At 41.3% G+C, this 22,157-nt stretch overlaps 1 long non-coding RNA gene across 1 annotated transcript in view; it reads left to right on the top strand.

The window, feature by feature from the left end:
* The window catches only part of LOC119263623, a 54,949-nt gene extending 33,363 nt beyond the window's left edge, over nucleotides 1-21,586 (top strand). The window contains exon 3 of the long non-coding RNA XR_005130395.1: nucleotides 20,909-21,586. This is a non-coding gene — a long non-coding RNA (uncharacterized LOC119263623). The remainder of the gene's footprint in view (nucleotides 1-20,908) is intronic.
* Nucleotides 21,587-22,157: the final 571 nt, after the last annotated feature.

The raw sequence follows: 22,157 nt of genomic DNA, 5'->3' as shown, positions 1-22,157 counted from the left end.
GCTGGAAATGTTGAATCAGCAAACAGTCTTGGCTCAGGCACCGGTCAGCCAAACAAATTAGTCTAATCCCATCATATAGAAGCAGAAGCGTCTGGTTTCATTAGGCCCTGGCCGATCCCCCTTCATCCTGCTGGTCAGCAGAGTTAAGGGCAGCGTCAGACTCCTTCACTGAAATCTTACCCTGCTTACAATTCCCAGGATGCCACTGGTTATTATTATTATTGTTGTTGTTGTTGTTGTTGTTGTTACCTTTATTGTTATGATCACTGTTATTGTTTTTTGTTGTTTGTCATTATTTTGCTGAATTTCATATGTAGGCTAAAAACAAAACAAACAAACAAAAAATGTAGCCTATTAGCCTGAACTTCAGGCTCAGCGATCAGCTTTTAATTCACTTCTGCAGTAACACTGATGTGGCGGTGGTGTGTTAGTGTGTGTTGTGCTGGTGTGAGTGGATCAGACACAGCAGTGCTACTGGAGTTTTTAAACACTGTGTCCACTCACTGTCCACTCTATTAGACACTCCTACCTGGTCAGTCCACCTTGTAGATGTAAAGTCAGAGACGACAGCTCATCTGCTGCTGCACAGTTTGTGTTGGTCATCCTCTAGTCCTTCATCAGTGGTCACAGGATGCTGCCCACAGGACGCTGTTGGCTGGATATTTTTGGTTGGTGGACTGTTCTCAGTGCAGCAGTGACACTGAGGTGTTTAAATACTCCAGCAGCTCTGCTGTGTCTGATCCACTCATGCCAGCACAACACACTAAGTGTAACTAAGTGTTACTGCAGTGCTGAGAATGACCCACCACCCAAACAGTACCTGCTCTGTGAGGGTCCATGGGGGTCCTGACCACTGAAGAACAGGGTAACAGAGTATCAGAGAAACAGATGGACTACAGTCTGTAACTGTAGAACTACAGAGTGCAGCTATACAGTAAGTGGAGCTGATAAACTGGACAATGAGTGTAGAAACGAGGAGGTGGTCTATGCACTATTCAAAGTGATTCAGTAACTACTTCAAATTGCTCAGTTGCTGCTATGAAAGTGTGTAAGTTTTGTAGTGATGAAGGGCAACGTTCTGGGTGGGCAGTAGAACTAGGAGAACAGGTCAGTCTAAGGAGATTTAAAGATTAAAGTGTTGGGAGGAAAGGACACTGCATGTCCAAAAGTTTGTAGACACTTGCTCTTTTGGTGTTTCTTCTGAAATAAAGGATATTAATGGTGAGTTTGTCTCTCTTTGCTGCAGTAACAGCCTCTACTCTTCTGATAAGACTTTAGGTGTTGTAACATTGCTGTGAGGATTTGATTGCGCATTAGGGAGGTCAGGTACTGATGTTGGATGATCAGTTCTGAATCACTCCAACTCATCCTAAAGCTTCTGGATGGAGCTTCATGACTCCAGAGAACACAGTTCTGCTGCTCCACAGCCCAATGCTGGGGGGGGCTTTAGACCCCTCTAGCCCATGCTTGGCATTGGACATGTCACGCTTCCAGGTTCTCCTTCCTTGCCTAGGACACTCCAGGACTCCATTTCCCATGATTCCAATCCTGATGACGTCACCTTTTCCTCCAATCACACGCATCTGCCTTGTGCTCAGTTGCCCGAATTCTGATGTGATTGACCTGTGCCTGTTTCGTCTCAGACTGTAAATAGTTGTTGGTTTGTTCTCCTCATTGTGAGGTCCTGCCCTTCACTGCACTACTGAGCATTAATCTACTGCTGTCTCGACTTGGGTTGTCGTTGGTGGTGTTTGGAGGAGAAGGTTGGTGTTTAGTGGATAAAGATGGTGTTTGGAGGAGAAGGTTGGTGTTTAGTGGATAGAGATGGTGTTTGGAGGAGAAAGATGGTGTTTAGTGGATAAAGATGGTGTTTGGAGGAGAAGGATGGTGTTTAGTAGATAAAGATGGTGTTTAGTGGATATAGATGGTGTTTAGTGGATAGAGATGGTGTTTGGAGGAGAAGGATGGTGTTTAGTGGATAAAGAAGGTGTTTAGTGGATAGAGATGATGTTTGGAGGAGAAGGATGGTGTTCAGTGGATAATGGTGGTGTTCAGTGGATAGAGATGGTGTTTGGAGGAGAAGGATGGTGTTTAGTGGATAAAGATGGTGTTCAGTGGATAGAGATGGTGTTCAGTGGATAGAGATGGTGTTTGGAGGATAGGGATGGTGTTTAGTAAATAAAGATGGTGTTTAGTGGATAGAGATGGTGTTTGGAGGAGAAGGATGATGTTGGATGGTGTTGGTGTTGAATCTTTCTATATTCGCCTCGTCTTCTTTAATAAATAACCACCTTAAATTTAACAATAACGTCCACAGAAGTACGTTCCACGCTATACTGTGACCTCAAGGCTTAATGAGGTTAATAAGCACACTGACCCATAACCACTTTCAGGGCTAGTCTGCAGCTTGTGAGCCATAAAAACCTGAACGCTGATATACTCAACCTTTAAATGATCAAGAACCTTCGCGAGAGAAACGTGGACTCTTTTAAAAACCATAACGGCAGGTTTAACAGAAGTCTGGACACAGTTATTAACTATACAATGTGCTTCATTTAGACCTACAGCTCTTTTACAGAGGGGGTGTATCCTAATCCTTAGACATTGCAGACACTTCAAAGGGAAGGGAATCAATCGAGTAACATTGAGGGTCTTCCCCCGTGAGTTAGGATTCTGCTAGTGTGGGTGGTTTTAGTTCATTTGGCTGTGAAAAGGAAGAAGAACAATGTTTTTCTTTCAAACAGCCGCACATGTGATTCTTTCTTACTCTCCCAACTAAATATTATGTTATAATTCTATTATTAATTAACCAATATCATTTCATTATTTCTCAGTTCATTTTCCAACAGTGACACACAGCAGTTCATATTATCCTTTTTTTCTGAATCCATGAAGGTAATTAAAGATGTGGCCTATTAGCCTATTTATCATCCATCCCAAAGCCACTGAGACTCTACAGCCAGTACAGTTTCATAAAGCGTGCTCAGTATTAGAATTAATCGCACTGTCTGACCAATAATTATCCTTGATTGAAGCATTTTTGGCTGCATCATCTGCTTGCTAATCACCCCCCATCAACGCCACGATCGCGAATGGCTGCTAAGCGGTGGGAATGGGCCATCTTAGCCTTAAACACCTTCAAAGTGCATTAGCCTACTATCCATCAGCCTAATTAATACGACAGCCAAGACCGCCGCTGTTAGTCTCCCAGCTCTAAGGAGATGTGACAGGGGGCTTTATTTCATGTCAGTAAATTCAGCTGCAGAGGCATTACAGTAATCTTGGTATGGATTTCATTAGTTTTGAATAATAGTGCTAATGACTTGGAACAGAACGTTTAATCCACTCATGATCTCATGATGAAGCAGGCTGATGGATGATCTCGCTCGATGAACGGACTCGTTAATCACACCGGAGACGTGAAGACACGGAGACACTTAAACGGGGGACCGAAAGGTCCTGCGCTCGAAGGGCCTCTGAATAACTTAGCAGAGAGTGTCGCTGTTTTTCAACCCAGACCTTATTGAAGCTGCTGTTTCCCATCAGTCATGATCTTGCACGGCACCACTTTGCCCATCGCTTCAACACTGAGGAACGTCTCACTCCTCTGCAGCATCACATTTGACTTAAGGATGCTGCGTTTAGTCGAACTGGCCATTACGTTGTTCACTTTTAAGCATCGGTGGAAACAAAGTTACATGCAAAACAATGGACTCACTTTCAGCTCCTCAAAGGATCTGCAGACACACCCCCAAAGTTCAGTCTGAGAAGCTGGTTGATTTTCTGAAGTAATCAAACCCATTCAGTGGTGTTGAGGTCTGGACTCTGGGGTGGTCAGTCCATCGTTCAGCTTCTTTGTTTGATGTGTCCGTCTCCTTTTCTCAGTGAGGTTCTTCTTGATCAGCTACACGTCCTTTCAGACCCACAGCGCTGAGTGGTCTTCTCACAGTGGACGGATGGACAGAAACTCCTGTGGATGTTTTCAGATCTGAAGCAGCTTGATCTTCTCCTCTCTCTCAGAGATGAAAGCTTTCAGTGCTGTTTATCTGATGGGGGCAGTTTTGGTGTGCACCAGGTCTTCCAGGTGGTTGTTAGGAGTCTCGATTTCTATGTAGCTTTTAATCAGTTTTTAAACTCCCATCTTAAAAAGTGAAGAATGAAAAATGACTTGTATGTAATATCTGTTTTGATTAGAAATCAAAGGAATAAAGGGTGCCGTCTGACTTTCACACAGTACTGCATTTGACATCCAATCAAGCAACGTAAAAAAAATCCTCAAAAATTTGTCCACAATATATGGGACAGTATCCACTGAACTCTGAACATCAAAACTCTGTGCATTACAATGTGTTCACTTGCTTTCACAAAATGCTCTAACAGATCAAACCTCACCATTAAGAAACCGGTAACACTTTTTGTGAATGTCACGTTTGTGAGCATCTATAAACACATTCATAACATGTTATAATGCATTGATAAGGCATCATAAACATGACTATAAATATTTATAAAAATGCATTACACGTTATAGCCATGCTTATTATGCATTCTGAATTGTTAACATAATGCATTATAAGCACTGTTCATAACAAATTATAACAGCTTGTAAGTCGTATTAGTCCGCTCTAAGTAAAGTGAGGCGTGCTGGACTAAAGCCTCCTCCAGTGTTTAGAGTGAGACTTTGAGTTGAAGTATTTACTGAAGGATTTACTGAAACATTAAAACACAATAAGCTCATTACAGGATTCAGCTGTCAGAGTTTAAACTAGAGCAACATCAGTGTTTCACCCAATGTGGGAAAGTCAATGTACACCACTGTTAATGTACACCACTGTCAATGTACACCACCATTAATGTTCACCACTGTTAATGTACACCACTGTTAATGTGCACCACCGTTAATGTACACCACTGTTAATGTACACCACTGTTAATGTGCACCACTGTTAATGTACACCACTGTTAATGTACACCACCGTTAATGTTCACCACTGTTAATGTGCACCACTGTTAATTTACACCACTGTTAATATTCACCACTGTTAATGTTCACTACTGTTAATATGCACCACTGTTAATGTTCACTACTGTTAATATGCACAACTGTTAATGTGCACCACTGTTAATGTACACCACTGTTAATATTCACCACTGTTAATGTTCACTACTGTTAATATGCACCACTGTTAATGTTCACTACTGTTAATATGCACAACTGTTAATGTGCACCACTGTTAATGTACACCACTGTTAATATTCACCACTGTTAATGTTCACTACTGTTAATATGCACCACTGTTAATGTTCACTACTGTTAATATGCACAACTGTTAATGTACACCACTGTTAATGTGCACCACTGTTAATGTGCACCACTGTTAATGTACACCACTGTTAATATGCACCACTGTTAATGTTCACTACTGTTAATATGCACAACTGTTAATGTACACCACCGTTAATGTGCACCACTGTTAATGTGCACCACTGTTAATGTACACCACTGTTAATATTCACCACTGTTAATGTTCACTACTGTTAATATGCACCACTGTTAATGTTCACTACTGTTAATATGCACAACTGTTAATGTACACCACCGTTAATATGCACCACTGTTAATGTGCACCACTGTTAATGTACACCACTGTTACTGTGCACCACTGTTAATGTGCACCACCGTTAATGTGCACCACCGTTAATGTACACCACCGTTAATGTACACCACCGTTAATGTGCACCACTGTTAATGTACACCACCGTTAATGTACACCACTGTTAATATTCACCACTGTTAATGTTCACTACTGTTAATATGCACCACTGTTAATGTTCACTACTGTTAATATGCACAACTGTTAATGTGCAACACTGTTAATATTCACCACTGTTAATGTTCACCACTGTTAATGTACACCACTGTTAATATTCACCACTGTTAATGTTCACCACTGTTAATGTTCACCACGTGTTAGCCTGGCACTTGCTTAACACTGCATATCCAATAGAACGCCAGCAGAAAGTAGCGTTACTGTACTGTACTCTAGTGTAGTGATACAGAGAGAAGGGTTCTAGTGCTTGACGTTAGAACCAGTGAGGGAACAAATTACATTGCAGCACTCGACTATCTCACCTCTCCCTCTCCAGGCCTTCACTCTACAGTGACGTCATGCTCAGTGTGATGTCAGAGGGGGCTCAGGGAAGGGGCTGATGGGTACTTGGTTTGCTGTGATGTAATGTAGTGTAGCATTTAAAGTGGGACACTGGGTAAGAAAAGCTCAGTGTAGCAGTGATTCTAGGCTGGACGGCCAGTTTGGAGCATCTGAATATTCAGGACTGAAGCCCTGAAGATGCAGCTCTAACAGCACCAGTGCTGAGAAATAAAATACTGGAAATCTCAGAGTTTAAATAAACTTTATATTTGTCTTTACTTTTACCTTATAATTTATTTATAAATTATTAATGGCATATGTTTTTAAAAAAATTTTCTATGAACTATGAATAAATCAGTGAGCAGCAAACTAACAAAAGCAACAGGAAAGTGGAGCTGAAGTTCCCCTCGAGAGCCTCCACTGTAACAAGAATCCATGGAGGAGTTGAGCCACTGACTGTATATGTGATGTATACACTCATTGGTTGGAACGTGCAGCCACTACTGCTCTCACTGAACACTGGTGATGAAAATTGGAAACTGCTTTCATTCTGTGGAACATTATGTTGAGGTTGGTGTGAATGTTTACCTGATGAAAATGATTGAATAATACTGAATTATGGAAAGTAGTAAATACATTCTGATGAAGCCTAATTTGCCCACTCATATAGATGCACAGCATGCCCTCCTTTTCTGGACATTTGGGGAAAAATCTTTCTTGAGCAAATTAAGCTACGTTCACATTACAAGCCTCATTGTTCAAATCCGATCTCTCTGACATGATGGTTCACTCTGGTTTAGGTACAAGATTCAAATCTGTCATTAATGTGATGAACCAGCTCCTGAAATGACCCTCATGAGCTCATCCTACTCAGTAACGTCACATGGCTGAATCATTATCAGCACAAACTAACGAGCAGAACGAGCTTCGCTGAGAAGATCATTAACTCTGATCAGCTCTCGGGTTCATTATTAGAGCCAGACAAAGGTGAGATGAGCTGCTTTTCCACCGTTTACAGGCTTTAACGTCTGTTCGGCGCTGTTGCCATGGTAACGCTGAATGATGGCGCATGCGCAGTGGAAGAAAAGCACATGAATTCCGATCTGAGCGTGAAATTAAGGTCACAAAGCCAGGAATCAGGTACATATCCAATCTAGGACCACATATGAAGGTGTCTCAGGTCGGATTTGAAAAGATCAGAATTGCGTCCACACAGCCCCGAAAACATCAGATCTGAGTCACATTAGGGCAGAAATCAGATTTGTGCCACTTCTGCCTGGCAATATGAACGCAGCCTATGACAAATATGGTTACTCAAGATTAATCGTTGTCATTGTTTGACAGCTCTACTTCTAGATAAACACGAAGTATGCAAAGACACACTGTGACTATATTGTGTGTTTCCATTTACAAAAAGAAGGACTGTATTTTAAAACCAGTGAGAAGTTCCATAAAACAGAGGCGTTTCTCAGCACTAATGATGAGAATGGCTATTTGAAGCAGATCTAGGCTAAAAAAAACACAAAATGTGCCCTTCATTCAAGAGCACACATGGTTTCAACACAGCCCTCCATAAACAACATTGCTTCCGTCCTTCAAGCTCCTTCCTGGGGAGCATCTGGGCGGCACAATCAGTCGGATTAAATTCTGTTAAATTGTATCTGGAATAAAATACAGCTGGGGTTTTGCCCTGTAAGAGGAGGGCGGTCTCCACCTCCTGCTCCCTTCTGCCTGGAGGAACAGGACTGGACAAACGTGTCCGATGGATGATTATGAAAGCAAACTACAGAACCCACAGTGAGATAGAGAATGATGGGGGTGGTGACTCTGTACCCCCACACCCTGGACATCCACATACATGCACACTTAAGGAACTACTCAGCTGCTTACATTGCAAATAGAGATATCAAGGCAAGTGAATGTGCCATAAATGAGAGAGATACAAAATAATTCTCATTATAAATTAATATCAAAACACTTTTTCTTACATTAAGTGGTGTTACGAGGATCTTGTGGGCCCTGGTGCAGAAAAAAAAATCAGACCCACCCCCCCCAAACACTCCCCACAGAAAAATGAGCCTCAGTTAATAGACAATGTGATTTGCTGATTTACTCCCTGTTGTAGGGAGTATGTCTAGTTGATGCTCTCAAGGCATTACACTTGGCCCACTGCCATGTAATGGTCATCCAAATGATCTTACATTACACGGCCAGTTTAGATCATAACAACTATACGTCATATTTAGCTGTCAGACGTGCCACTGAGAAAGCTTTAGCTGCGTTCACATTACAAGCCTCATTGTTCAAATCCCACTTTTTGCTCAAATCCGATCTCTCTGACATGACGGTTCACACAGGTTTAGGTAAGTGATTCAAATCTGTCATTATTGTGATGAACCGACATCCTGAACTGACCCTCATGAGCTCCTCCTACTCAGTAACGTCACGTGACTGAATCACTGCATCATCAGCACCAACTAACGAGCAGAACGAGCTTCGCTGAGAAGATCATTAACTCTGATCAGCTCTCGGCTTCATTATTAGAGACAGACGGAGGAGGAAAACGTGAGATGAGCTGCTTTTCCACCGTTTACAGGCTTTAACGTCTGTTCGGCGCTGTTGCCATGGTAACGCTGAATGATGGCGCACGCGCAGTGGGGAAAAAAGCACATGCATTCCGATCTGTGTCAAATTAAGATATGTATCCGACCTAGGACCACATATGAAAGTGGCCCAGGTCGGGTTGGAGCAGATCAGATTTGCATCCACACAGCCCTGAAAACATCAGATCTGAGTCACATTAGGGCAAAAAATCTGATTCGTGCCACTTCAGCCTGGTGATGTGAACGTAGCCGTAGATTTCCATTGCAGTGCAACATACATTTTTTGATAACATACATATCTTGTTACATTCTGGTCCCCTCCACAATTATTGGCACCCTTCGTAAAGTTTGAGTTTAAGTTTAAGTTTAAGTTTAAGTTTAAGTGACACTTATCATTTACTTAAAGATGAAGGGCTATGAGACATTTGCCTTTGGGTGAATTAACTTCATCTCACACTGATAAAAAATGAACAAATCTGACCTCTAATTGAAGTAAATGTGTAATTCCTGTAGCTCCCTCCAGTTAAATCACCAACACAAGACCACAAGCATTTCATTTCCACATCCATGCCATCAAAAATGCTGTGAGAGCTATTCGTTCAACCAAAGGCTTGTTTGAACATTCATGAAAACATAGACATGCCATCATGTTACTATATGAACTATGCCAGCATTTTAGCTGTAGGCCAACCCATATCTATAAACAATCTATAAACATAATGTAGAAACATATATACACAGATCAGGCACGACATTCTGACCACCTCCTTGTTTCTACGCTCACTGTCCACTTTATCAGCTCCACTTACTGTATAGCTGCACTCTGTAGTTCTACAGTTACAGACTGTAGTCCATCTGTTTCTCTGATACTCTGTTACCCTGTTCTTCAGTGGTCAGGACCCCCATGGACCCTCACAGAGCAGGTACTATTTGGGTGGTGGATCATTCTCAGCACTGCAGTAACACTGACATGGTGGTGGTGTGTTAGTGTGTGTTGTGCTGGCATGAGTGGATCAGACACAGCAGTGTTGCTGGAGTTTTTAAAGACCTCAGTGAAGTTTGCAAACCAAGAGCCTCTGGTCTGATGAAAGTGTCCAGGCAGAGCGTGACGACTTGTAACAGGAAAAAAGTAAGCAAAGGTGAAACGGGAATGTCGCGCGTGTTGAAGTACTTTTTAGTCTGGGAAGTAAAATCAGATCTTCTGCTCAAACATAAGAGGCATGTTAGTGAAATGTGTAAATGGAATCTGCTAAAAAAATTCAGATAAGATCCAATCAAATCAATCACGGATAGAGCTGGGATTATACTTAGTTTATACTCAGGGTTGGAGGCTTCTCGGCAAATGAAATCATCCTAATTGCAGTCTAATTGGATCATATGTGTCATTTATAGATGGTTGCAGTAACACTAGTGATATCAAATTATATATATATATATTATATTATACATATACATATATATTATATTATACATTTACATATATATATTATATTATATTCGATTTTATGAATTGAAATGATCTCACTGTATTGGCAAGCATTTTTGCTTGTTCTAAGAAAAATGTTTTAAACAAGCAAATTTAATTAAAATGAGAAATATCAGATATATAGGCTACATTTAGGATGATTCTACCTGCCAAGATATAAAATTATATGAAATTTTCTGTTATACTCACGTTTCCTGCTTTTTCCTGACACTGAAAAATGAATAAGTTGTACTAAATACAAGTAAACATAAAAAAGATATGAAACAAACTGAATGATATTGTTCCCATGGTGCTGTAATAATAATAATAATAATGATAATAATCGTTATTAATGTAGCACTTTCCTTTTCAGTTCTACAAGTGCTTTACACATAAATATAAACAAAACACAGGAAAACATTTCCACAGTTCAAAGGAAATGACAGAAGGTCCTAAATGGTCAGTTAGATGTTCCTCTGTTTGCTGTTCTGAGATTTCCTCTGTTAGTTAAAGGCTGGATCTCTAAAGAAGGTGACACCCTGCTCAAACATGAGGCTCGGCCACAGCTGGTCAGTACGAGAGCCGCGCTGTTGGCCAGCGTCCAGTGCAGGGTCTAATTATCTCCCAGCACCCGCAGTTAGTGGGGAATAATCACACCCAGCCTGACCGACAGCAGCACACTGGGGCTCTCCTGAGCTCCTGAGCTGAGTGTGTGTGTGTGTGTTTCTAGTTACAAAGATTGAGTAACACACACACACACACACACACACACACACACACACACAGAAGTGTGAGAGAAGACGGAAGATGCAGAAGCCATAACAATCAGACACAAACACAACCTGCAAAAAAAATGGGGCGGGTAATTTAGGCCTGGGAATTACAAAACCTTCAAAAAACATCCTAAACAGGTGATGCAACTGTACTCAGATATAAAAGGAGCATCCAGGAAAGGCTGAATCCATTATGAGTGAGAACAGGTTGAGGCTCACCACTTTGCTGAAAATGCACCAGTTTCTCAATGAATAATTACACTGTGTGTAACGGGGAGCGAGGAGGCGGACGCACATGCTGAGATTTATTAAGGGCAAATCCAGGGTCATCGTCTAAACGGTCCAGGTTCACATAGCCAACACGGATTGATTGGGGGACAGACATGACAGACACCAGAATCCAAGAAACAGAACAGTACAAAGACTACAACTACAACCAAAATACATCAAACAGAGATTAAAACAACGCAAACAAAGACCAGCCAAAACAAAGGGCAAACAAAGGGCTTAAATAAGACACCAGGAAGACGAGGGACAGGTGAAAACAATCAGGGGCGGAATCACAAAACAAGGGGCATGAACCAAAACAAACATACATGGAAGACTAAAGCAAAAAGCATGTGGAGTGGGAGGTGCCAATCGTGACACTGTGTAATATCATGAACATAGTTTTCAGAGAAAACTGGATTGCATAAAGGAAAAGACCAAAAACCACATCTGAATGGCTGTGACCTTTGACCCCTCAGGTGACACTATTTCAAAAACAGGCCTGCTTCAGTCATGGATATCATCACATGGGCTTAGGAATGCTTTGACAAACAGTTGTCAATATACAAGAAACAAGAAACATTTGACGCTGCATCCACAAATGCAAGTTAACACTATACTATGCACAGTACAAGTCGAATGCCAACAACATCCAGAAACACTGCCGACTTCTCTGGGCTCAAGCTCATCTGAAATGGACTGATGCACTGTGTTTTTGTGGTCAACGTTTCAGACTGATATGGAAACAATGAATGTCATGATCACTGGGCCAAAGAGGAGAAGCACCATCCAAATTGTTACCAGTGTAAAGTTCAAAAGCCAGCATCTGTCATTGTTGGGGGGGAGGGGGGGTGTTAGTGTGTAACCTGCAAACCTGTGAAAGCATCATTCACACTGAACACATTTTTCTGGTGACATTTTCAGCTCTCAAGAAGTCGTCTTTTCCAGGGAGTTCCGTGCTTATTTCAACATTACAACACTAAGCTATATGTGGCAACAGCGTGGTTGTGTAATCAGAGAGTGCAGGTGTTAGACTGGCCATTGCAAAAATGGGACATTCTCCTTTTCAGACTCCCCCAAAACTCAGGCACATCTTCAACTTCTCACATTGGTCTATAATCTTAAGGAGACATTTTCCTTACCTTAAATGATCCTTAAGGAAATGACAGTTAAGGAATTTAATGCAACATTTTAGTGATTGTTTAGTGGAAATTTTATCATTAAAGGAAAACGTAAGGAAGGATGACCATTTGCCTTGTTTAATAAAAACTGGCTTTAAACTCAGGATCACAGATGAGCTCCTTTACTATGTTGATCTGTAGGCGTCTGTTCATAAACATAAACCAGCCCAAACTCATTTACTATAAAATGAAATGGTGTTTGTAGAAATTCAGAAAAAAGCCGCGTCAGTCTCGACTGCATATGTGGACATATTTCTATATTGTGCTCTATTTACACAAAGTTAGGTTAGTTCATCATTTATGTTGAACAGACTCTCCCAAAGTTTTACGCTGCTGCGCTGACGTTGAACCGCGTGCTGCACTGGGTCGGTATGACCAACAGGTCAAAACCAGCTCTAAACAAAGTGACCGCTGGGCCCTGATTGGTGCTCTGGCTTTGCGCTTCTTTCGTTTTGACATGTTACGTTTTTATACACACAGAAACCAAAAGGAACGACAGATTTCTCAAAATGTAGGAGGAAAAAGTCGGATATTAGACTCTGAAATGTAGTGGAGTGAAAGGAAAAAGTCGCCCAGAAATGGAGAAACTTCAGTACAGATACACCAAAAATACTAAAGTACAGTAACTAATTACATTTACTCAGTTACTCAGTTACTGTCCACCACTGAATTCCTTTAATACTATGACAGAAACCCAAGCCTGCATAGGTTCTAAACGAATCCAACAATGGCTATAGATTTCAGTTCCTCTGCACTCGTCTCTTCAGACGAGTCGATGTTTTCCGCAGTGTGTGTCAGTTGAGTGTCTGTAATGTAGGCTACAGTACGTCACTGTTGTTATAATAGTAACTGCATTATACCTGCAGCTGACAGCCTGACACTCTGAATGCACACTGGCATTTTTCATCTGACTGATTGCCCCCTGCAGGTAGCTACTTTATGCCTCGCTCTGAAATGAGCACGCTAAGCTTTTGTATGTAGAAAAAAACCCCATGATTTACGGCTGAGTTTGACACAGTGATATACAACCCAACCTGCATGACTCATTTGCCTGGCAATAACACAAAAGGCCCAGCCAGTGAGGAGAACCATGGTTTTGAAAGTGCACTCATAAGCAGAAAAAGAGGTGGTTAAACAGCAGAAGCAGCAGAGGATCCTGCTGGTTAGATGGACCTGAATAGACCTGTAATCTCTTTGTAAGTAGAGCATAAATTGCCCTTCAAAAAACATGTGTGGGCCCCATAGTTTCTTCTGAAATCTGCATGCTTTCACTGCTACTCATGAGAAATACTGCTAAACAAGTACAAATGAATGCATAACGCTTTGCCTGGATAAATCAAAGACATAAATCAAGTAAACAACATTGTATTTGTACTAGTAGGGAACAGTCTAGTCCTTCAGAGGGGGCCTACTGATTTCCGGGAACTAAAAACACAGGGTGTCCCAAAAAACGGCATCATTTGAGCTGTGAATATCTGAGTAAGTACATGTCCTCAGCAAACGAAATGAAATAGGCTTCATGTTGAACAATACAATAACTTTGTGAGGTATTGTTTTCTACTGAGACTTACTGAGCGGCCCTTCCTGTGATTATTATCTTCGTGTATTATCTTCCTGCCTGTGATTTCTCCTGACCCTGTTTTTGGACTTTCCCTTTTGGTACCTACGCCTGGTTTGTTTGCTACTTTGGTTTTTTGACTCTCTGCCTGTTCTGTGGATTTTGCCTTGCCTTGCCTTGCCCTGTCTTGTTATGTTTGCCCTGGTTACTGTATGGATTATCCTGGATATGACCAATGCCTGTTCTTCGACTCCTCTCGGCCTGTCCCCAAGTAAAACTTCACCTTTATTTTTGAACCACGAGCGTCTGCTTTCTGATCACTCGTCACAACATGTGGGTAAATTTTCTATTATTTTAACCCATAGAAGCCTAAAATTTGGGAGAATCTTTTGGTATTTTGGGTCAATTACAAATACAAAGTATTTACATAAGATAGTCACCTATACCACGTGTTATTATTTTCAGGAGACCCTGGGCTACTCAGATATGCCATTGTTTGACATGTAAATGCTGAAAGAAATTTGATATGTTTATGAATTTGGGCCATTTCTGATCAAAAATGTACCTCCAAAATTCTAATTAAATGCAGAGATCTTGAAAACAAGTGCAGTCGTACTCATCTTTTCAGAAAATGTTCGTCTAAAGTGTCTATGAGCTGTAAGCGCAATCATTCTGGTGACTGATTCTGTTGGATATGTTGAGTAAAAATAAACAATTAGCCTAAGACGGAGATTTTTTTTTTTGATTTTCTGTTTGGATTCAGGCTCAGTGCTAAAACTCTGATATCCAGCAAGACAGGCTTTATTTTTTAATTACAAATTGAGTTGCAGATTTAATGTCAGATATTTTTAATACTCAAAATCAATGTAAACTAAAGGCCTCTGTTTATAATATGAAGGCTCAAAGCAGAGAAGTAGTATGACAGTAGCGAGTGGGTTGTGGGTGATTTTAGAGCTGGATTTCTGGCTGATGGACAGTCACAGGTGTTGAAATCACTCTGGATGGCGAGGTCAGAGTCTGACGAGTAATCTGATGTGTTAAACATGTCCCTGTTTTAACCCTTCGTTGGAATATGAAGGCCAAACAGTAGACCAATAATGTGAGGTTTTTAGGTGATTTTCCAAATTAAATTACTCACTGATGATGATGTCACAACTCGATGATGTCATGCTTGCTAGTTAGGGGCGGGTCTGCTGGATGTCCTGATATGTGGATCATGTTTCTTTATTAGACCGTTCTGAAGTTATGGAGGAGTGTGGAGTTTGCATGTTCTCCCCGTGTCTGCGTGGGTTTCCTCTGGGTTCTCCGGTTTCCTCCGGGTTCTCCAGTTTCCCCCCACAGTCCAAACACATGCAATCAGGCCAATTGGACATGCTGAATTGCCCCTGGATGTGTGTGAGTCTGTCTGTCTGCTCTGTGATGGACTGGCGACCTGTCCAGGGTGTATCCTGCCTTCCGCCCAATGACTGCTGGGATAGGCTCCAGCACCCCCCCACGACCCTGACGGAGAAGTGGCTTGGAAAATGGATGGATGGATGGATGGATGGAAGGATAATAAGGATGTGACAGAGGAATCAATCAATCAAACAATCATATTTTGATTTACAGTTGTACTGATTTTGTGAGGGAAAAACTCATTCTAGGCCTTAAAGGAAGTTCTAGATACATCATCGACTGTGAATATGAGTCAGGTTTGGCTAGTTGTTGGGTCTCTTTACTGAAAGAGTGACTGTAAAACTGATACAAGCTCAAATATTTGTTAATGTCTACAAGTTATGGAGTGTATTTTCTGTGGTGAATCTAGAACAGCCTAAATATGAACACCAGAGCTAATACAGTTTACTTTTTAAGGTACTTCCATTAGAAGTCCCATAGGGATGCTAGCAGAAATTAGCATTATCGTAGCATTGGGTTTTTGAGTTTATGGCCCAAACTGAAGGCCCAGCCTTAATAGTCTCCGTTTGTGCCCAGTATGACCAGGAATCGACCCCAAAATACTGGATTCCTCATTTCAATTTTGGAATTGAAAGTCGACTCCAAAGTTTTGGACTTGATTCCAGACAATGATGTCCAAGTTTACCGGTCTTATTTTAAGTTTCTTTTTCTATAAAGTTTTTAGCTTCTTAATTCTCAACTCGACACTATGATTCGCCTTTGGATCGTCCTTTTATGGATACTTTTTTCAAGAATTCACCAACCTGTTGTGGGTGTCATCCACTACTCTGCAGCTGAACTGCTCCGGCTACGATCTCATCAGATCGCTCCATCGCCGGTGGTTTTGTCCTCCAACGCGGATTTAATTCATATCCCCCATCGGAAATACATCCACCGAGGGTCCCGCCGGTCTTTATATGAGGACATATCGGGTTCACTGCGTTCCACTGGAACTACTGCTCGCCATTCCTGCCGTGCTCGTCGCAGATTGAGTCGTGCAGTTGACCATAGCGTGCTAGTTTACCCAGCCTGGTTGGCTAACACCTCAGCTGGAACCGACACCACCAACGTCAACTTTGGTCTACTTAACATCCGCTCGCTAACAAGCAAGGGACTTATTATTCAGGATCTAATTATGGACCGCAAGTATGACTTTTTCTGTTTAACTGAGACGTACATCAGTAAATCTCGTGAGACTGGCAGAGGAGGAGGTCTCGTGGTAATCCACCAGGAGGAATTAAAAGTCTCACCGGTATCTGCTCCTGTTTTCGATTCTTTTGAGTCATTGGTCTGTCGTCTTGCTGGTTCCACTCCAACCATCATTGCCAACATCTACCGACCTCCTAAAGGCAATAAAGCCTTTCTTCAGGACTTTGCTGCATTTCTCACACATCTGATCACTCTCTCACCTGTTATAATAGTTATGGGTGATTTTAATATTCATATAGACAGCGCTAACAATCCTTTCACTAAAGATTTGATATCATGTATGGAGAGCTTCGGACTGCAACAGTATACTGATACTCCTACACACTCTAAAGGTCATATTCTGGACCTCGTCTGTTGCTCACGTGTTGCTCCCTTTAACAGTTCAGTAGAAGAACTAACCATATCTGACCACTCTCTTCTCTCTTTTAATGTTAATCTTCCTCTCTCCACTATAAAGCCTTCCCGTCTCATCACCTACCACAATATCAAGAACATTGATCTCGTCTCCCTTTCTTCCAGTATAACCTCCAATTTGGACTTTCATCAACAAATGGACCCTGATGAACTTGTGTCATTATACAATACTGGTCTTCAGGCCAGTCTTGACTCTCTCGCCCCACTGAAATCACGTACGGTTCACTTTTCACGCTCAGCTCCCTGGTTCACGCCTGAGCTTCGGCTCTTGAAAACTAAGGGCCGACAATATGAGCGATTGTGTCGCAAAACTGGTTTGTCTGTTCACAAGGACATGTACAAGGACCACATGTTACATTACAAGGACTCATTATCTCAAGCTAAATGAAACTACTATAGTGGGAAAATTATTTCTATGAACGGTGACACTAGATCACTCAACCTCCGGACTCTATTCCACCGTACCTGTGTACTACTACCTTCTGTAACTCACTTATGTCTTTTTTCAATAAGAAGATCGAAAATATTTATAAGAGCTTTAAAACCCAGCCTTTATCTACAACTGTCTCTGAATCTCTTAACTTTCCCCTACTGACTCCCACACTTCCTAGTTCAACCTCTAATTATCCCCTTTCTTCAACTTATTTTTCGTCTTTCTCTCTTCCTCCTATCTCTGAACTTTCTGATCTCATCTCTAATACTAAGCTATCTACCTGCACACTGGACCCTCTCCCCACATCACTGGTCAAATCTTGTCTTCCTTCTCTGCTTCCTCTAATTACTGCCATCATTCACTCTTCTCTTACGACTGGTATTGTACCAGTAGCCTTTAAAACTGCAGCTATTAACCCGATCTTAAAAAAAACCTGGTGCTGATCCTACTGATTTTAATAACTTGCGCCCTATCTCCAATCTGCCATTTATTTCCAAAATATTAGAGAAAGTAGTAGCAGCTCAGCTTCATTCTCATCTATCAAACAATAATTTCTATGAAAAATTTCAATCTGGTTTCCGTTCTTCTCATAGTACAGAAACAGCACTTGTTAGAGTCACTAACGATCTCCTCTCTGCAGCCGATTCTGGACTTCTCTCTATTCTAATCCTTCTGGATCTAAGCGCTGCCTTTGACACTGTCTGCCATTCCATTCTTCTTCATAGATTGTCTTCCATTGGGATAACTCATACACCACTAAATTGGTTTAAATCATATCTTTCAAACCGTACTCAGTTTATCCAGCTCAAAACTTTCACTTCTCAACCTTCTCCTGTCATTACTGGTGTTCCTCAGGGCTCTGTCTTGGGACCCCTTCTTTTCATAGTCTATCTTCTCCCCCTAGGTAAAATCTTTCGCAAATATAATATGAACTTCCACTGTTATGCGGATGACACCCAGCTCTACCTTTCCAGCATGCCCACTTCCACTTTCCCCCTGCCCTCCCTTATTGACTGTCTATCTGAAATTGAAACCTGGCTTTCTCACAACTTCCTCAAATTAAATGGTGATAAAACAGAGCTGCTACTTGTGGGCACCAAATTAAACCTCTCCAAAAACAAATAACTTTTCTCTCACTATTGATAATTGTTCTGTCTCTCCCTCAGTTCAGGTAAAGAGTTTGGGTGTCATCCTCGACAGTACCCTGTCATTTCAATCCCACATTAATAACATCACTCGATCTGCTTACTTTCACCTCAGAAATATTAATCGCTTGCGACCCTCTCTTTCCTCTGACACTACTGCTATTTTGGTTCATAGTCTTGCTACGTCACGCCTTGATTACTGTAATTCTCTCCTTTTTGGCCTCCCCCTAAAATCACTACACAAACTTCAGATGGTTCAGAACTCTGCTGCACGTATCATTACAAGAACTCCTTCTTTCCATCACATCACTCCTGTTTTGCATCAGCTGCACTGGCTCCCGGTTACTCAACGCATACAATACAAAATATTACTCCTTACTTTCAAAGCAATTCATAACCTTGCCCCTCCATATATTTCTGACCTTATTAATCTCACCTCACATTCACGATCACTGAGATCATCTGCCTCTATCCACCTGTCTGTACCCACTATATGCCTTAGCACCATGGGAGGTAGGGCCTTTAGTACCTCTGCCCCCAGGCTATGGAATGCTCTACCTCCTGACTTAAGGAACTCTGACTCTATTTTACATTTCAAGTCGGGTCTCAAAACATATCTCTTTAGATCTGCATATAACTCCTAACTCCAATCACTCTGTTTTATTAATTTTATCCATTTTATTTTATTTTCATTCATTTTATTTTATTTTATACTTTGAGTGTTATCTCTTGGTTTTTATGAGAATATGAGAATAATTATGAAAAATCATCAGTTAAACCTTACTGGTGCAAAACCTGATGGAGATACAGTACTGTGCGAAAGTCTTAGGCACCCAAGAGACATTTTCAAAATCTATTTATTTGTGTAGTTTTATGTTTATTTGCTGAGAAAAATGTTAATATTTGAATAAATAAAATTCATAGACTATTAATGAATAATGATTATATATACTTTCCTGCTGGTCCGGACGGCTAATCAACATGATCGGTTATTAAACGAGTAAAAGCTACCGAGAGCAGATCCATCCAGTCTGGATTAATCTGTGTCTGAGGATTATAACAAACAAATTTGGTGAAAATGGGTTGCGTGACAAGGAAACTGGCCGATTTAAACCTGAGACTCATCGTCTCTCAATACAAGTGAATTTGCTCACAAGTGGATCTTGACCTCTCCAAGATGGTGGACACACAGACGTATCGCCTCAGACCGAGAACAATGAGCGATGATATAATGACTACATTTAAAAAGTTCTGTCGCGCCTTTTTTATTTCAGTCTGCATTGTTTTCCCTGTAATTACCGAACATGGCTTACGGTGTAATCACCCTGAGATTGTAAAAGATGATAAATAAATAAATAAATAATCACGGCCTGCTCTGAGGCTCCACTCCTGCTGCGGCTGAGAGCAGCGCAGCGCTGCGTGAGTAATCTCTCTGTAGATAATGCTCCATTTCACTTCCACTGAGACATCACACCCGTCAGAGCGTCTCCGCGCAGCACATTTACTCAGCCTGGCTCTGCGCCGCGGACTGGAGGCCGGCTCCATGTCGGAACCGTAAACACTTCGTTCAGGAAATAAATAGATGGATAAATAAGAGCTACTAGTAAAACGAATGCGCTGCTGATCTCAATAACAGAGAGAGAGAGAGAGAGAGAGAGAGAGAGAGAGAGAGAGATAGGGAGAGAGAGAGATAGGGAGAGAGAGAAAGGGAGAAAGAGAAATGCAGAGAGATAGAGAGAGAAAGAGAGAGAGGAAGGGAGAGAGAGAGCCAGAGAGAGAAAGAGAAAGGAGAGAGAGGGAGAGAGATAGAGGGAGAAAGAGAGGGAGAGAGATAGAGAAAGAAAGAGAGGGAGAGAGAGAGAGAAAGAGAGAGAGAAAGGGAGAGAGAGAGAGAAAGAGAAAGAGAGAGAAAGAGATAAAGAGAAAGGGAGAGAGAGAGAGAGAGAAAGAGAGGGAGAGAGAGAGAGGAATGGAGAGAGAGGGCGAGAGAAAGAAAGGAAGAGAGATAGAGAGAGAAAAGGAGATAGAAAGATAGGGAGACAGAGAAAGGGAGAAAGAAATGCAGAGAGATAGAGAGAGAAAGAGAGAGGAAGGGAGAGAGAGAGAGCAAGAGAGAGAGAAAGAGAAAGGAGTGAGAGAGGGAGAGAGATAGAGAGAGAAAGAGAGGGTGAGAGAGGAAGAAAGAGAGAGAGAAAGGGAGAAAGGGAGAGGGAGAGAGAGAGAGAGAGAGAGAGAGAGACATTCTGCTGCAGTAACACTATTCCTCCTCCACAGAACCCAGAGCTGGACCAGAGGGGAGTAGAGGAAGAGCTCTGAATTGGGAAGACGGAGGTCAGCACCCGGAGAGATTATGGAAAACTGTGTGAGTGAGCGAAAGAGAGAGAAAGAAAGACAAAGAGACAGAGAGAAAAAGAGAGAGTGATCTGCTGCAGTAAGACTCCGACTCTCTCTCACTCTTCACTGCAAATCTGCCTCGAGTTCCAACAAGTCAACAAGTCACCGGAGGCTTTACACTCGGCTGACGTCTCAGAGAGTCGCCAGTCACGGCGCAGTCTGTTGTACTCGCCAACCAAAAGAGCATCATACTGATTCATCTGTCATGCATGTTTTTGTCTTTTTTAAAGAAATTGTTAGACGTGAAAATCTAATTTGCTCCCACTGTAGTTAAAACAAGTTGAACTGCAGACCCAAAGCTAATGTAGCTAACAAGTAATGAAAGCTCATCTTCCACCAATTAGCATCGTGCATAAGAGTCATCGTACATGTGATTCAAACAGTGGCAATTTGTATTAAGTGCTTATGTAATGATAACTTTTGGCTTATTGATTAATAGAAAGCTGTTTGATTTTCAGGTGTCACAACTTCTGCACTTCTGGCTTTCCTGTCTTTTCTATAATCCACTGAGAAGGAAGTACTGTTTATTTTTGTTTACCAGAGCCACTTCGCTACAGATCAGGTTTCTCTGCCATGTACAGCTGTTTGTGTATTTGTTAGAGGAGCCATGGGAGGGAAATCCATCACATGACTCTAAATGTATGTGTATTAGTATTATTTTTCCAATGCCAGTGTGGATTTTTGCAGCATTTCAATCAATCACTCAATCAAACACTCAATCACTCAATCAATCAATCAATCAATCAATCAATCAATCAACCACTCAATAGATCAATCAACCAACCAATCAACCACTCAACCAATCAACCACTCAATAGATCAGTCAATCAACCAACCAATCAACCACTCAATCAATCAATCAATCAACCTTGATTGTGACCCTCATTTATAATGTTGCCAAGTTGATACAGGAAAAATGGGTTGACAATGTTTTAGAACATATCAAAAAATAAAAGTAAAATTTACAATATAAATGACTCAAATCAGGTAAATATAAAAAAAGAAACATTAATAATAAAATTTACTTTAAAAAAATAGTAGAAAATATTTTTAAAAATTGGAAAAAGGACAATACAATTTATTGAAATGACTGACATAATAATGAAATAATCAAAATGAAAACAACTAA

Source organism: Pygocentrus nattereri, chromosome 6 (assembly GCF_015220715.1).
Source record: "Pygocentrus nattereri isolate fPygNat1 chromosome 6, fPygNat1.pri, whole genome shotgun sequence".
Classification (NCBI taxonomy): domain Eukaryota; kingdom Metazoa; phylum Chordata; class Actinopteri; order Characiformes; family Serrasalmidae; genus Pygocentrus; species Pygocentrus nattereri.
Note: the sequence above shows the minus strand (reverse complement) of the source record. Positions and strands in the feature narration are given on the sequence as shown.